This window comes from Rana temporaria, chromosome 2, assembly GCF_905171775.1.
Source record: "Rana temporaria chromosome 2, aRanTem1.1, whole genome shotgun sequence".
Classification (NCBI taxonomy): Eukaryota; Metazoa; Chordata; class Amphibia; order Anura; family Ranidae; genus Rana; species Rana temporaria.
In genome coordinates, this window is record NC_053490.1 from 342,472,934 (window position 1) to 342,489,858 (window position 16,925).

Here is a 16,925-nt window from a genome sequence, read left to right on the forward strand (position 1 = left end):
TTATTTCTGCAGCAACATGAGATGAAATTAAAGGCTGGTGTTTCAAATCTCAAAATCCATGGTGGCACCATCGGATTTTTCGGAATTCGACCCATGTATGGCCTGCATAAGATAACTTGTAACTTAGGCCCCTTTCACATTGAGGAGTTTTTCAGGCGGTAAAGCGCTAAAAATAGCGCTGCTATCCCGCCTGAAAAACTCCTGCACTGCAGACTCAATGTGAAGCCCGAGGGCTTTCACACTGAGGCGATGCGCTGGCGGGAGACAAAAAAATCTCCTGTCAGCATTTTTGGAGCGGTGAGAGGAGCGGGCATGTATACCGCTCCTTCACCGCTCTTCCCATTGATAACAATGGGACCGCGGCAATACCGCCTGCAATGCGCCTCTATAGAGGCGCATTGCGGGCGATATTAACTCTTTATCGGCCGCTAGCAGGGGGTTAATACCGCACCGAGCGGCTGATACCCGCGGCAATTCCGGCGGTATAGCGCACTATTTTTAGCGGCGTTATACCGCCACCGCAGCTCCCGCCCCAGTCTGAAAGGGGCCTAACAGCTATAAATGATGGGTCTTATCTCTATTTCCATCAAGACTTCACATAATCTGTATTCATGCACAAAGTAACTGAGTGATGCTGATCAATGAAAATGATTGATTATAATCCACCTTGGATGACCAACCTCGGTATGAATCTGACCAGAATAATGTCTAAATCGATGGAAATGGAAGAGATTGAGTGGATTTAAAAAAAAAAAAAAACTAGGTGCTATTAGGCCTCACTCCCACTTGCGCATTTTAGGTGTAGTGCATATAAAAAAAAAAAACATAACCTTGGTGGTCCTATTAGGCTGCATTCACACCTAGGCGTAGGCGATTTGCGGCGTTTTTTACTGCGACAAATTGCAGCGTTTTTCCCGCGATTTGCCACGACAAAACGCCTGCGTTTTCCCCGCGGTTTTGTACAGGTCATTAGCATTAGGGTTGTCCCAATACCACTTTTTTTGGACTGAGTACAAGTACCGATACTTTTTTTTCAAGTACTCGCCGATACGATACTTTTTTTTAAATGTGTCCCCAAATGCAGCCATGTCCCCCCACAGATGCAGCCATGTCCCCCCCATATATGCAGCCATGTCCCCCCATATGCTGCCATGTCCCCCCCATATGCAGCCATGTCCCCCCCATATGCAGCCATGTCCCCCTCAATGCAGCCTTGTCCCCCCCCCATATTCCAGCCATGTCCCCCCCATATCCAGCCATGTCCCCCCACATATTGCAGCCATGTCCCCCACATATCCAGCCATGTCCCCCCCATATATGCAGGCATGTCCCCCCCCATATCCAGCCATGTCCCCCCATATATGCAGGCATGTCCCCCCCCCATATCCAGCATGTCCTCCTTACCTGCATGCTGCCGCGCCGCCGCTTGGTTAAATAGGGCGGGGGAACATTACAGCTTTCATTTGAATAGCTGTAGTGTTTTGAGCCGTGTATAGACACTCCCCCTTGCTTGGGATTGGACAGTTCACCCGAGCAAGGGGGAGTGTCTATACGCGGTGCGGCGGGAAACCTACAGCTATCCAAATGAAAGCTGTAATGTTCCCCGCCCGTATTAACCAAGCGGCGGCGCAGCAGGGATGCGGCGTAGCGGGGGGAAGTATCGGATCTGGCATCGGGGGCATTTGCGGGAGTACTTGTACTCCCGCAAATACTCGGAATCGGTCCCGATACTAGTACACCCTAATTAGCATCAATGTAAAACGCCCAAGCAGCCCGATTCGCGTGTCAAAAAAGGGTCCGGGACTTGTTTGAAATTCAGCCGTTCGGCGTTTTGCGTTGGAGATGTGAACCATCTCCATAGAGAATAATGTTATTTTTCCCCTCTATTGTCTTTGAGCGTCGCGCTTCAGGCGACAAAACGCTCAGGTGTGAATGCAGCCTTAGGCCTTGCTCACACTTGCGCATTTTTGGCGTAGTGCATAGAAGAAAAAAAACACAACCTAGGTGGTCCTATTAGGCCTCGCGTGCATTTTAGGCGTAGTGCATAGAAACAAAAAAAAGAACGATGCGTGCTGAAGCTTTGACGCGCTCTCACTGATGAGAACTGGCCCTTTATTCTTCCACACGAGGCACATAAAAAAGTGTGTGTGTGTGTGAACTCTGTACGATCCCTCAGCAGGAATAACAAAGTCAGAAGACACGTGGCCCTGGGATGATACGCATTGCTATGGCTGACTGAAGCCGTCCACATATATACGTATACTGTGACTGGACACTTCAGGCCCCGCCCCCTCCTCGCACTGTCTGGAACTTTATGTCCGTGTACCAGTCAGCCCTCACGAAATAACTCGGTTATCCGGTTACATTTGGGACATGTACCACCACCACACTAAACCGTACGGCTAGCCACCCGTTTTCGCCGCCACTTCTGTCCTGACGTCACAATGCAGAGCGAAGTCGAGCCCTTTTAACACGGCGACCAATGAGAAGCGAATACCGCGGCCGAGCCCCCGTAGCCGCCACCAATCGGCGTGCGGGTCTGGTGATCGAGCCTCCCCCAGTCATGTGAGTGCTGAATGCCAGCATGGTAGACATGAGCTGCGGCAGCGCCATGCGGGCCCGGGGTAGCACGGGGGACGGCGCTGTCCGACAGGTGAGAACCCGGAAATGGGGCCGCTGTGGGGAGAGTTTGTCCGGCTGGGTTGTGACAACGTTCTCGTACTTTTTTAGGAGATGGAGTTGACGTGTTGACATTCTCCTCAGCGCGTGCTAGTATGTGGCCACACCCACTCCTCAGTCCGTGCATGTGTGTGTATAGATAGGAGGCTCTGTGGGACCTGAAGGTGACATCTACTCATGGGACACTCATAGGGGCCCTAGGAATGTGCTGGGCTCACGTCACACCAGTCTGGAGTCTTCTCATTCTCCGAGGGAACTGAGGTGGGCGTGTCCTGACAGAACTAAGGGGAACTCCAGCCAAAACCTTTCTAAGGGCCACATGAAACAGTGTGGGTTTGTAGCAATCAGCGTCTAACGTTAGATTGAGCCTGGGTTCACACTGCTGCGATCTCAGTGATCGCATTTGATATGGACCTGCACTGCAGGTGCCGATCACATGCGATCTGCGAGCAATGCCAGTTCAGCCATACAGTTGATATGGCTAGACTCGCACAGAAGAAAATAGCGCAGGGACTTGTTTTTCTCCGCACTAGAATCGGAACGCATGGTGTTCTCAATATGCATTGCGATTCCTGTGCGAGTTCACAGTTTGTGCTGCTTACTTTGTAAATGACAACTCGCAGTGGTTCGCACAGATTCCCGCATCAGTGTGAACCCAGGGTAAGGCTGGGTCACACTGCAGCAAATTCATTGCGCCTTTGCGATCGCTTAAATTCGCAAGTCATTAAAAATAATATTGTTTTCCACTAGTGCCGTTCGTTAATATCAGTGCGGTGCGAATCTAAGCTGTGGTGCTGTGCGAGTTTTGATCCGTAGTGCGATACAAAGTCAGCTCCATAGACTGGCATTCCCTGAATCGCGCAATTTTGAGTTTGCAGCAGTGTGAACCTAGCCTAAAGAAGAAGCTGTAGTTCGCTGACGTCACAGAGCTGGTTCTGGCTGGCTAAAATTTGGGACCATATAGACCGGATACACCCAGGAGCCTGGACTGGTGTTCTGTGGGATAGTGCAGATCGTCGGATAATGCCTCAGACGATCCGTGCGTGTGCTGTACATAACGTCACTTCAGCTGATCTGCCGATGGGGTTGCCACCTCATCTCTTTAAACCCCAACACATATAAATTACACAGGTTCTGTATCTGCAGAGTTCTGCTGAAAAAAAAAAAATATTAAAAGTCAGCAGCTGCTGACTTTAAACCACTTCAGCCCCGGAAGAATTTACCCCCTTCCTTACCATGGCACTTTTTGCAAATCGGTACTGCGTCGCTTTAACTGACAATTGCGCGGTCGTGCAGCGTGGCTCCCAAACAAAATTGAGGTCCTTTTTTTTTTTTCCCCCACAAATGGAGCTTTTTTTTTTGTGGTATTTGATAACCTCTGCGGTTATTTTTTTTTTTTTTTGCGCTATAAACAAAAATAGAGCAACAATTTTTAAAAAAATTCAATAATTTTTACTTTTTGCTATAATAAATATCCCCCAAAATCCATAAAAAAAAATGTTTTCCTCTGTTTAGGCCGATACGTATTCTTCTACATATTTTTGGTAAAAAAAATCGCAATAAGCATATATTGATTTGTTTGCACAAAAGTTATAGCGTCTACAAAATAGGGGATATTTTTTTTTTTTTTTACTAGTAATGGCGGCGATCTGCGATTTTTATTGTAACGGACATATTGGACACTTTTGACACATTTTTGGGACCATTCACATTTATACAGCGATCAGTGCTATAAAAATGCACTGATTACTGTGTAAATGTGACTGGTAGGGAAGGGGGTTAACACTAGGGGGCGCTGAAGGGGTTAATATGTTCCCTAGTGTGTGATTCTAACTGTAGGGGGAGGGGACACATAAGGGGAGGAGACTGATGTGTGTTCCTCTGTACTGGGAACACACATCGGTCTCCTCACCTGACAGGACTGTGAATCTGTGTGTTTACACACACAGATCCCACGGTTCTGCCGTGATTGCAGGCAATCGCGGGGTGCCCGGCGGACATCGTGGGTCCCGCACGCCGCCAGAAAGCCCAGGACGTCATATGACGTCCACCCAGGATGGATGCGTGGAATTGAATGAGAATCATGTTACATGAACGGGGCCTCAGAGAAGTATGGCAACAGTTTTTTTTGGCCATACCTCTCACATGGGTCACTGGAATGCACTTAGTTCTGCTCTTCTGTGACCCAGATTCAGCTAAAGTCTGATGTTGGCTGGTCAAGCTCTGGAACAATCACGATCATATTGTCAGGATCCACCCAGATGGTAGCTGTATCAGCCTCTGCTGAGAGCCTTGAGCCAGCCACTCTTGCCCCTGCACAGCCCAGCACTCCAGTGAGTGCTGGAGGGGTAGAGCAGAGAGCCGGGTGATGGAATTATCACTGCTCTCTGCTCAGTGAAGATAAAGAACTGAGCAATCGGTGTCATGTGATCGTCTTTGAGCAGCAGGGAGCTGCTGCAGCATTGGATCAATCCTGCAGCCATATAGTATGATATTTTTTTTTAATCTCGGACTTCTCTTTTCAGCATATAGCTGTGTATGCATCTAAATGCAGCGTGATAGGAATCAGTGGGGCTCTACACACAGCTGTGTCTGCAAATGGCAGCATACAATAAAAGATAGTACACAGCTATGTTCGGGGCCACACAACCTCTGCAGAGTTTACACTTGTATGTGCGTAATGTCATTGGAAGAGTTGTACACATCTAAGCATGAGAACTGTGGGCATGTGTTTTTATTTTATGCAGGATCTTCTAGCTCTGCCTACCTGCGCATTAAATACACATATGCCCGTGTGAATGATCCCTTGGTACTACTTCACACAGGCAGAAAAAACACTGTTTAGATGTGCACAGCATATAGTTTTGTGCCCATCTAAACGCAGCACTATAGTAATCGATGAGCTTTACACAGCTGCATCTACATGTATAAACATATACATGTGTGGTCATTCATTGGAATGATAGAACAATTGTACCTATCTAAATGCGAATACTTTAGGCTCTTTATTTTATATTTGCAGGATCTTCTGCTAGCTCAGTCATATATGTCAGATATGCATATGTCCAAGTGAAAAGTCCAGGACCATAAAGATAGAGTAATGGAACGTTTTAACCAGGGCTGTGGAGTCGGTAGATAAATGTTCCGACTCCGACTCCTCAGTTTTATGTACTCCCGACTCCCCGACTCCGACTCCTCTGTATTAATATGCAAATGTATTTTATACATTCTTGAGGGAAAGAAACGCAAACCTACCACAGGGACTACTGGCTGGGAAGTCTACTGCAGGGTCTCAAACTCAAATTACCTGAGGGCAACAAGACAATTTTCCATATCCCATGGGGGCCGCATTTAAACTTTCAAACTTCAAAAACAGTACTGGTGTCAGCGAACGCATTATTAACCCTGACCACTACACTGCACACTGACCACTACACTACACACTGGACCACTCACCATCAGGGTACAGCACATCAGGGCACAGGGCACAGCACACATGAGTGCACAGCGCACATCAGGGTACAAAGCCCAGCACATCAGGGTACAGGGCACATCAGAGCAAGCACATAGGGGTACAGCACAACAGGCCACATCAGGGTGCACGGCACATTAGGGCAGGCATATCAGGACAGGGCACATGGCACAGTGCAGGACATGGTACTCAGGGCACAGCACATCAGGACAGGGCACATGGCAAATCAGGGTACAGGGCACATGAAACAGCACATCAGGGTACAAAGCCCAGCACATCAGGGTACATGGGGCACATCAGGGTACATGGGGAACATGCACATCAGGGTACATGGGCCACATCAGGGTACATGGGGCACAATCAGAGCACATCAGGGCACATACGAGCACACCAGGGCACATGGGGCACATACGAGCACACCAGGGCACATGGGGCACATGAGAGCATATCAGGGCACACCAGGGAACATGGGGCACATGAGAGCACATCAGGACAGGGCACATCAGGGTACAGGACATGGCACATCAGGGCACAGCACATCAGGACAGGGCACATGGCACATCAGGGTACAGGGCACATGAAACAGCACATCAGGGTACAAAGCCCAGCACATCAGGGTACCCCATGTACCCTGATGTGCTGGGCTTTGTACCCTGATGTGCTGTTTCATGTGCCCTGTACCCTGATGTGCTGGGCTTTGTACCCTGATGTGCTGTTTCATGTGCCCTGTACCCTGATGTGCCATGTGCCCTGATGTGCTACTCCCCGGCAGCCCCCCTCTCTTCTCGTCCATCTCAGATGATGTCACAAGCAAATGGGGATGGACGAGAAGAGAGAAGGGGCCGCCGGGGAGTAGCAGTGTGACATGAGAGACAAGTGAACTTATGACAGACGCTTCCTGCGCTACTCTTCATGCACCTCGATCTACACTTCCGCGGGACACGCCCTGCCTCGGGGCCATTAAAACCGGTCCGCGGGCCGGTACTTTGAGACCCCTGTCTACTGTATTGCACAGTTAAGCAAAAGACAAACACAATGAAAACAAAGTTTTTTTATTCTAAATCATGATTTTCCTAGGAGAACCCCATAGTCATGTTTAAAGTTTAAGCTAACAATCGGAGTTTACAAGTTTTTTAGCCTTAGCTAAATGACAGCTTTTGACAGTTTTCCAATGGTTTACAGCTTCAGTCTTGAACTATTGGCCCTCATTCCCTCCACTTATACAAGTGTCTCACTCTCTAGTCCTGTCAAAAAAATATTTATTTAATTCCCTTATCAGTGAGAGGCTAGGTTACACATGGACGCTGCGTTCCCTGTAAAAGCAGAACACAACACTATGGAAAGTATAAGTATTGCAGCTCCTAATTGTGCGTTGCGTGCCCATATAGTGAAGCACATGAAAAGCATGCTTCTTCACGGTCACTTAACGTATTAGTTTTGCGGTTTTGTGAGGCACTGCATGCATTGGTCTTTATTCTTACAGTAGAGAAGTCATTAATTATAACTTTTTGTGAATTGGGACATTTAAACTTGCTTTTTTTTTTTTATTCCAATCTAAATTTAGTAGGAGTCGGAGTCGGTGCATTGTTTGCCGACTCCGACTCCAGGTACCCAAAATTTCCCCTGACTCCGACTCCTCGACTCCGACTCCACAGCCCTGGCTTTAACCCTAATGCCCCCGTACACACGATCGGAATTCTGATAGCAAAAGTCAGATTTGGGGGGTTTTGAACAGAAATTCCAACCGTTGTGTATGCTCCATTGGACTTTTGCTGTCGGAATTTCCACCAACAAAAGATTGAGAGCTGGTTCTCAAATTTTCAGACAGAAAAATTCTATTGGAAAATCCGATCGTCTGTAGCAATTTCGATGCTCGTCGTAGTGTTGTTGTACGTCACTGTGTTCTTGACGGTCGAAGTTCAGAGAGCTTTTTGTGTGACCGTGGGTATGCAAGCCAAGCTTGAGCGGAATTCCGATCGTGTGTATGTGGCATAACAACAGATTTTTCTTCACCATCGGTGTCCCATTGTGGAGATTTTCCGTCACTTTCTGTCCCACAAAACAGAAAGCGAGAGGAAATCCCTGCAAATTAAGGGAATTCCTTAAAGCGGATTGTGCCATGGGAACAAAAATATTAAAGTCAGCAGCTACAAATACTGCAGCATGCTGACTTTTAATAATAGGACACTTACCTGTCCTGGAGTCCAGCGCCGATCGCAGCAGAGCACGAGCGATCGCTCGTCACTCTGCTGCTCCCCCCCGCCATCCACGCTGAGGGAACCAGGAAGTGAAGCGCTGCGGCTTCACTGCCCGGTTCCCTACGGCGCATGCGCGAGTCGCGCTGCGCCCGCCGATTGGCTCACACGCTGTGTGCTGGGAGCCGAGTGTTCCCAGCACACAACGGGCGACAGACGGGATGTGACGGAAATGCCCGTCTTTTCGCCCGTATGCTGTGGCCGGAAGTGGGTGCAAATACTTGTCTTTAGACAGGTGTCTGCACCCCCCTCCCCCCTGAAAGGTGTCAAAAGTGACACCGGAGGGGGGGGAGGGTTCCGATCTGCGGGACTCCACTTTAGGGTGGGGACCGCTTTAATTTTGGAACCCCCCAGGCACCAGAGTTTCTGGGAACCCCCAGGCACCAGAAACTAGTGTCCCAATTTCCCTCTATTACTTTTCAACCCAAAATTTGGGATTTTCTTTTACTTTCAATGATAATGGTAAAGAGGAAAAATAGAGCGGGTGAATCTCCCTAAGGCCCCTTTCAGACTGGGGCGGGAGCTTGCGGTGGCGGTATAACGCCGCTAAAAAATAGCGGCGCAATACCGCCGGGATTGCCGTGGAAATCAGCCGCTAGCGGTGCGGTATTAAACCCCCGCTAAGCGGCCGATAAAGGGGTTAATACCGCCCGCAATGCGCCTATATAGAGGCGCATTGCGGGCGGTATTGCGCGGTTCCCAGTGTTTTCAATGGGAAGGAGCGGTGAAGGAGCGGTATAACATGCCGCTCCTTCACCGCTCCAAAGATGCTGCTGACAGGAGATTTTTTGTCTCCCGCCAGCGCATCGCCTCAGTGTGAAAGCCCTTCGGCTTTCACATTGAGGTAGCTGGGCAGGAGTTTTTCAGGCCGGATAGCAACGCTATTTTTAGCGCTTTACCGCCTGAAAACTCCTCAATGTGAAAGGGGCCTAATGGGGGCACAGACAGTAATAAAAACTGACAAGCTTTCTAATCCCTCTCTACTCTATCCAAATCTAAAAAAAATAAAATAACTTTAGTTATACCTTTAACGGCTTGCCGCTCACCGCACACAGATATACGTCTGCAGCATGGCACAGGCAGGCAGGCAAAAGGACGTATATATACACGTCCCTTTTAAGATAGTGGCATTTGTGGATGCGCGCTGCCCGGCGGCAACGTGCCAACCGCGAGCTCCGCGGGTCCCGTGGACTCGATGTTCGCGGACATACCCGTGATCGTGTCATGGTGAGGAAGAAGGGGGAATGCTGATGTAAACAAGCATTTCCCTAGTCTTCCTAGCGACGCACAGTGATCACAGCTTCCTGTAATTGGAGCTGTGATCACTATCATGCCACACATAGCCCATTCCCCCTACAGTTTGAAGCACTCCCTAGGGCAACACTTAACCCCCTTCAGTGCCACCTAGTGGTTAACCCCCTTCTGCCAGTGTAATTTTCATAGAAATTGGTGCATTTTTATAGCACCTGATCGCTGTAAAAATGACAATGGTCCCAAAATGTGTCATATGTGTCCGCCATAATGTCGCAGTCACGATAAAAATCACAGATTGCCGCCATTACTAGTAAAAAAAATATAATAAAAATGCCATAATTCTATCCCCTATTTTGTAGACGCTATAACTTTTGCGCAAACCAATCAATATACTCTTATTGCGATTTTTTTTTTTATTTTTTTACCAAAAATTGTAGAAGAATATATATCGGCCAAAAATCAATTACCACCAAAAGAAATCTCTATTTGTGGGGAAAAAAAGGACGTCAATTTTGTTTGGAAGACATGTCGCACGACCGCGCAATTGTCGGTTAAATCGACGCAGTGCCGAATTGCAAAAAGTGGCCTGGTCTTTGGCCAGCAAAATGGTCTGGGGCTTAAGTGGTTAAAGTGGAACAAAATCCACCAGTTTAAAGTGGAACTACACCCTCAAAAACATTCACCTCCACCTTCCAGCGGTTATATTGCTTGCCGGTGGCAGTTGCATTGAAGGAATGCAGTGAAAAATAACTGTCAACCCAACTATCAAACCATGAAATGACTGGTGTCATAACTAATCACATGTGCAGCACTATGACAATTTCAGATCAAACAAAAGGCTAAGATGGCAGCTTCCTTGGCTGTAAAGCATTAGAGAACTTAGTTCCACTTTAGGCATGATCTTTATTGCGTAGTTACATTGGTTCTACTTGTAAGTATGCATATCCCATACCTGAGAAACCATTTGGGAAGCTGACCATCACTGTATTAGTCACTGATACTAAAGTGATAGCCACCATCTTCTGGGTTTTTGTGCTGAGCAGCTTTTCCTTTGCACACTGACCATAGTGGGTTTTCTCATTCGGCCCTTGGCAACTATTCACAAAACACCTTGTATTTATTTTAATAAATATAAGGTGTTCTTTGATTGGATGAGATGGAGAGGCAGAGCAGTCACTTCATGATCTCCACCTCGTCCAATCAGAGAATGTATTGTATTCATTGAAAAAAACGGTTGTCCTGCTGAGCAAGTGAGCCCTGTGGGTCGGTGCAGAGGGGAAGCCACACAGGACCCTGGTGTGTTTGGTTATCACTATAATAATACCAGGTATACAGTGGATGTCAGTTTCCCCAACACCACATTAGTATGAGATAAGCATACTTATGTGTGCCAAGATGGACCAATGTTACTAAGGAATAAATATTTTCTGGAGTTCCGTTTTAAAGTGGTTGTAAACCTTAAACAAAAAAAAAAAAAAACCCTGCAAGACAAAGGCATAATGAGCTATTATGGATAGCATAGTATGCATAGCTTATTATGAATGACCTGCCTTACATCTAAGCCTCCGCAGCGCGGAGGTCCTCGTACCCCCCTCTGGCTGGCGACATCTCTCCGGTGTTACTTTCGGGTATCGCGATGACGTAACTCTGTGCATGCACGTGGGAGCTGCCGGTAATGGCACACTCACTGATGCAATGGCACGTAAGTGCGCATGTGCCGATGACATCGGTACATGCAGGGGATATCTCCTAAACAATGCAGGTTTAGAAGATATCCGGGTTAGCTACAGGTAAGCCTTATTATAGGCTCACCAGCAGCATAAAGTGAGTGTAAAGGGTTTACAACCACTTTAACAGTTGGTAGAATGTAATAGGCTTAGATTAGAGCCTCCTTTTCCTTGAGCTGTCATGGCAGCATAAATGTGCTGATAGCTCTTCCCTCTTAACCAAAGAACCAGAAATCACTATACAGTGCCTTGCAAAAGTATTTCGTGTTTTGTTGCCGTCAGGGCTGTGGAGTCGGAGTCGAGGAGTCGGAGAGTCGGGGAAATTTTGGGTACCTGGAGTCGGCAAACAATGCACCGACTCCTACTAAATTTAGATTGGAATAAAAAAAAAAAAAAAGCAAGTTTTAATGTCCCAATTCACAAAAAGTTATAATTAATGACTTCTCTACTGTAAGAATAAAGACCAATGCATGCAGTGCCTCACGTAACCGCAAAAACGAACACGTAAGTGACCGTGAAGAAGCATGCTTTTCCATGTGCTTCACTATATGGCACGCAACGCACAATTAGGAGCTGCAATACTTATACTTTCCATAGTGTTGTGTTCTGCTTTTACGGGGAACGCAGCGTCCATGTGTAACCTAGCCTCTCACTGATAAGGGATTAAATAAATATGTTTTTTTGCAGGACTAGAGAGTGAGACACTTGTATAAGTGGAGGGAATGGAGGGCCAATAGTTCAAGACTGAAGCTGTAAACCATTGGAAAAACTGCTGTCATTTAGCTAAGGCTATAAAAACTTGTAAAATCTGATTGTTAGCTTAAACTTTAAACATGACTATGGGATTCTCCTAGGAAAATCATGTTTTAGAATAAATGCCCCTTCCTGGATCCTCCCACTGCCCTATCTTCAGCAGCAGATTTGTTTTCATGTGTGTTTGTCTTTTGCTTAAACTGTGCAATACAGTAGACTGTTGGCTTCCAGCCAGTAGTTCCTGTGGTAGGTTGCGTTTCTTTCCCTCAAGGAATGTATAAAATACATTCGCATATTAATACAGAGGAGTCGGAGTCGGGGAGTCGGAGTCGGAAGTACATAAAACTGAGGAGTCGGAACATTTATCTACCGACTCCACAGCCCTGGTTGCCGTACAACTGGAATTAACATGGATTGTTTGAGAATTTGCATCATTTCATTTACAAAACATGCCCACAACTTTGAAGATTTTTTTTTTTTATTGTGAAGCAAACAACATAACAAAATAACAGAAAAAGTCAATGTGCATAACTGTTCACCCCCTAAAGTCATTACTTTGTAGAGCCACCTTTTGCGGCTATCTCCAAGTCGCTTTGATAAGCCTCTATGAGCTTGCCACATTTTACCACTGGAATTTTTGCCCATTCCGCCTTGCAAAAACTGCTCAAGCTCCTTCAAGTTGGATGGTTTGCGCTTGTGAACAGCAATCTTTAAGTCTGACCACAGATTTTCTATTGGATTGAGGTCTAGGCTTTGACTAGGCCAGGAATATGCAATTAGCGGACCTCCAGCTGTTGCAAAACTACAAGTCCCATCATGCCTCTGCCTTTGGGTGTCATGCTTGTGGCTGTCAGTCTTGCTATGCCTCATGGGACTTGTAGTTCTGCAACAGCTGGAGGTCCGCTAATTGCATATCCCTGGACTAGGCCATTCCAACAAAATTTACATGTTTCCTCTTAAACCACTCAAGTGTTTCTTTAGCAATGTGTTTAGGGTCATTGTCCCTACTGGAAGGTGAACCTCCCGTCCTATTACAAGGGATGTAAACATCCCTTGTAATAAAAAAAAAAGCATGACAGGACCTCTTAAATATGAGATCTGGGGTCAAAAAGACCTCAGATCTCATATTTACACTAAAATGCAATAAAAACAAAAAATGTCGTTTTGAGGAAAAAAAGTCTCAAAGAAGCTATGGGCGGAAGTGACGTTTTGATGTCGCTTTCGTCCTGCAATGGTAAAGAGAATGGGTGGCCATCTTCCCTCACTCGGGTCTCCTACCTAACAGGGAGAAGGATGCGATCGCAGCGGGGGCCCTCTCCTGCCGCTGCGATAACTTTTATCTGAAAGCGGGACCGCCCGCTGGAGAGAGGATGCCGGGTGGTTATGGTAGCGATAACGATAGCCCTCTTCAAAGTACCAATGTTTAAGGACGGCGGGAGGTCCGTAAGTGGTTAGGCTGACTTAACTGATTACACTCTCCCCCTTCACAGATGCAAATTTACCGACATCTAATGGTGTCTAATAGCGACATCTAATTCTCTGGCTAATGGTAGGCCATTATCCAGCTGGGAGATGACCCCAAAGTCTTTGGGGTGTAGTGCGTAGGTACAGCCAGGGGAGAAAGGCTTTATTGCTGGTTGTAAACAAACATTGGAGGCCACAACTCTCAAATATCAGTAGATATGCATTTGTAGATGGGAGGTGTGGGGATCAGTTAGGTCCTGAAAGGGCACTTATTCTTTAGGCCCTGTTCAAACACACTGTGGTGACCTGCGTAATGAAATTTTCCTATACTGGTACCTCGATATGGCAGCATGCTGTATTCCAATCTTGCTACACATGTGTTTTTAGTTATGAGGAGGGTGCGTGTATGGGGCCCCATTGACACTTGTGCATTGTGGCAATACACTTTGCTGCAATGCACCTGCTTTATGTGTCGTGCATTGTGGAGCCATTCATTGCCGAATGATTTGTTGTGATGTGCTGGCATCTCATTCATAATAAATGGGCTGCTTAAACAAAACACGTAACATACTGCAACAGATTTTCAAAGTGTGTCTTACCCTTAAGGGTTTTATTTATCCTAATCTCTGGTTCTGTTGGGAGGTAGAGGACAGAGCTACTACATCTGTATACTGTCAGATTCAGGGCACAAGGAAATAATGAATTATAAGTCCTTAGATACATATTTGTTGTGGGCCAGTAGCTCCAAGTTTTGAAACATAGCAATTGACAGTCATACGACTACCTTTTTTTTTTTTTTTTTTTTTCTTTTCCCCAAGGAGAGTCTATAATGGGAGCTTCCATGGTTTCACATGACAGGTGGTAGTTTTAATAACATTATACTGTGATCTTGTCATGGGTATCAAAATATCCAATGCTGGAAACAAAGCAAGTTAAAACTTACCTTTCCCCATTGCCCATCACACAAGAATGCAGCTCTACTCACCAGAAGTCTCCATTTCAAAGGGAAAATATTCACTAGGACTTTGCGTAATAGGGGCTGCGCCTGCGTCCTAGCAACAAAGGACGCTAGATGTCTAGGGCTACCTGTGTCTAGAAAACCAGTGGTCCAAACACACTATTTCCAATGCACACATTCCTGCCAAAATGGTTGTGAATGTAAATGAGGGCTACAGCAACCACCGGCTGGGAACTAAAGACATTCAAAGCGATAGTACGTCACCATCACTCAACGAATATCTAGAATGGGTCCAAAGCTTTGTTCAGCAATCGCATTGTATTAACCGAAACAATATTTCGGAGCCCTGCAGGACCCCTTTATCATTCATGAGAACACAAGTATATACTGTATATGCGTGTATAGGTACATACTTGGAAAGCCCTATTTGTTTGTTTATACAGAACCTGTGTCCTGGCAGAACAGGTTTGTAGGCAGAGGCAATGGCGCGCAGCACGTCGGGGGACGTTTTTTTTTACAGTGGAGGATGTCGGCAACGGCGGCCGCCGATTGGCTGTTACCTGCCCGCTGGTTGGCCGACTTCCCTAAAACTAAAAAAGAAAAAAAAAGTCAGCAGCAACGAACGAAGCGAGCGGGCAGGCGGCCAGACAATCGGCCTAATTTTTTCATACATAACGGCCGATGCCGATATCTTAAAAAAGGCAAAATATCGGCCGATTTATCGGTCGACCTCTAGGTCACAATTTCAATCTACAATAAATACTAGTCAATGAATTTACCTCTTAAAGCGGAGCTCACCCCTAAAGTGGAACTCATGCTGATCGGCCCCCCTCCCCCCCCCCCCTCGGTGTCACATTTGACACCTTTCAGGGGGGAGGGGGGTGCAGATACCTGTCTAAAGACAGGTATTTGCACCCACTTCTGGCCCACTCGCTACGGGCAAAAGACGGGTTTTTCTGACTTCCGTCTGTCACCCGTTGTGTGTGGGAACACTCGGCTCCAGCACACAGCGTGTGAGCCAATCAGCGGGCGCAGCGCGACTCGCGCATGCGCCGTTAGGGAACCGGGTAGTGAAGCCGGAGCGTTTCACTTCCTGGTTCCCTCATGAGGATGGCGGGGGGAGCAGCAGAGAGACGAGCGATTGCTCATCCTCTGCTGCGGACGGCGCTGGACTCCCAGGACAGGTAAGTGTCCTTATATTAAAAGTCAGCAGCTGCAGTATTTGTAGCTGCTGGCTTTTAATATATTTTTTTAGTGGCACATCCGCTTTAAATAAATCAAATAATCAATAGTGACATCAATAATAAAGTGAAGAAAAGTATACCGCTCTATAAAACAATTATCCCCATTGCTTCCGTTCCCAAACAACCAAGAGGGTGCTCGGCTGTGCTCAATTAGCCATGGGATGAAAGAAAAATCCTGGATCGCCGCACTCCTCAAAAAACGATGTCGTTATTCAAAACATGAAAAAACAACAAAAATTCATATGGAAAAAACAGCCAAAATTCATGCAGTCAAACAAGAAGTGGACTAGGAAAAAAAAACTATTTTTTTCCTAGTCCACTTCTTGTTTGACTGCATGAATTTTGGCTGTTTTTTCCATATGAATTTTTGTTGTTTTTTCATGTTTTGAATAAAGACATCGTTTTTTGAGGAGTGCGGCGATCCAGGATTTTTCTTTCATCCCATCAATAATAAAGTGTTGGTGAAACCCACTGATGAATTTTAAATAATGAACACATATGAATCAGTATAAAAATAATTAAATACATTTATACCCCAAAAATATACATACTAGAGTAGACCATATAACCTCTATATATAAATAGTAGCCACTTCTATAAATATTACGCTATGGGAAAAACTTTGTTTTTAGTGAATGCAGTGCAGGAATGGGATTAAATGAGCAGAAGCTCATTCATATGCAATGGCGTGTGTTTGAATGCAGTAATTTTTCTACAGCATTTTTGTTAAGGTTTCTTGTGCAGGCATGTTTCTAATTTAAATGTAACTAGGGTGAAATGTTATGCTTGTTCCTTAGATAATGTAAACAACACATAGTGACAGTCAACAATGGGGTGGAAAACTTCTCTCTTGCTACCTACATAGCAACTGTTAAACAAGTGAAGTGAACATTTATGGGAGAGAAGTTTATTCATCCATGTATCTTACCTATAAATGCTGCTTAAAATGTTTGACATATTTGTATTTTGGATGAGGTGACTGCTAGGAGATCTTTAGCAATATATTTTTCATCAAGGCTACAGGGGCTGAATAAATAAATCCACAAAGCCATTATATGCAAGGAGATTAACAAGGCTGACTAGCACTTTCATTAAAAGGCCACTAATGTCTACACATGT

General features: G+C 46.0%; 1 protein-coding gene across 2 annotated transcripts in view; it reads left to right on the plus strand.

The window, feature by feature from the left end:
- The first annotated feature begins 2,315 nt into the window (after positions 1 to 2,315).
- LOC120927103 (Krueppel-like factor 15) overlaps positions 2,316 to 16,925 on the plus strand; it is a 69,543-nt gene continuing 54,933 nt past the window's right edge. For both annotated transcript variants that reach the window (XM_040337536.1, XM_040337537.1), the window contains exon 1: positions 2,316 to 2,653. The gene's annotated coding sequence lies outside the window, so the exon portion shown is untranslated. The remainder of the gene's footprint in view (positions 2,654 to 16,925) is intronic.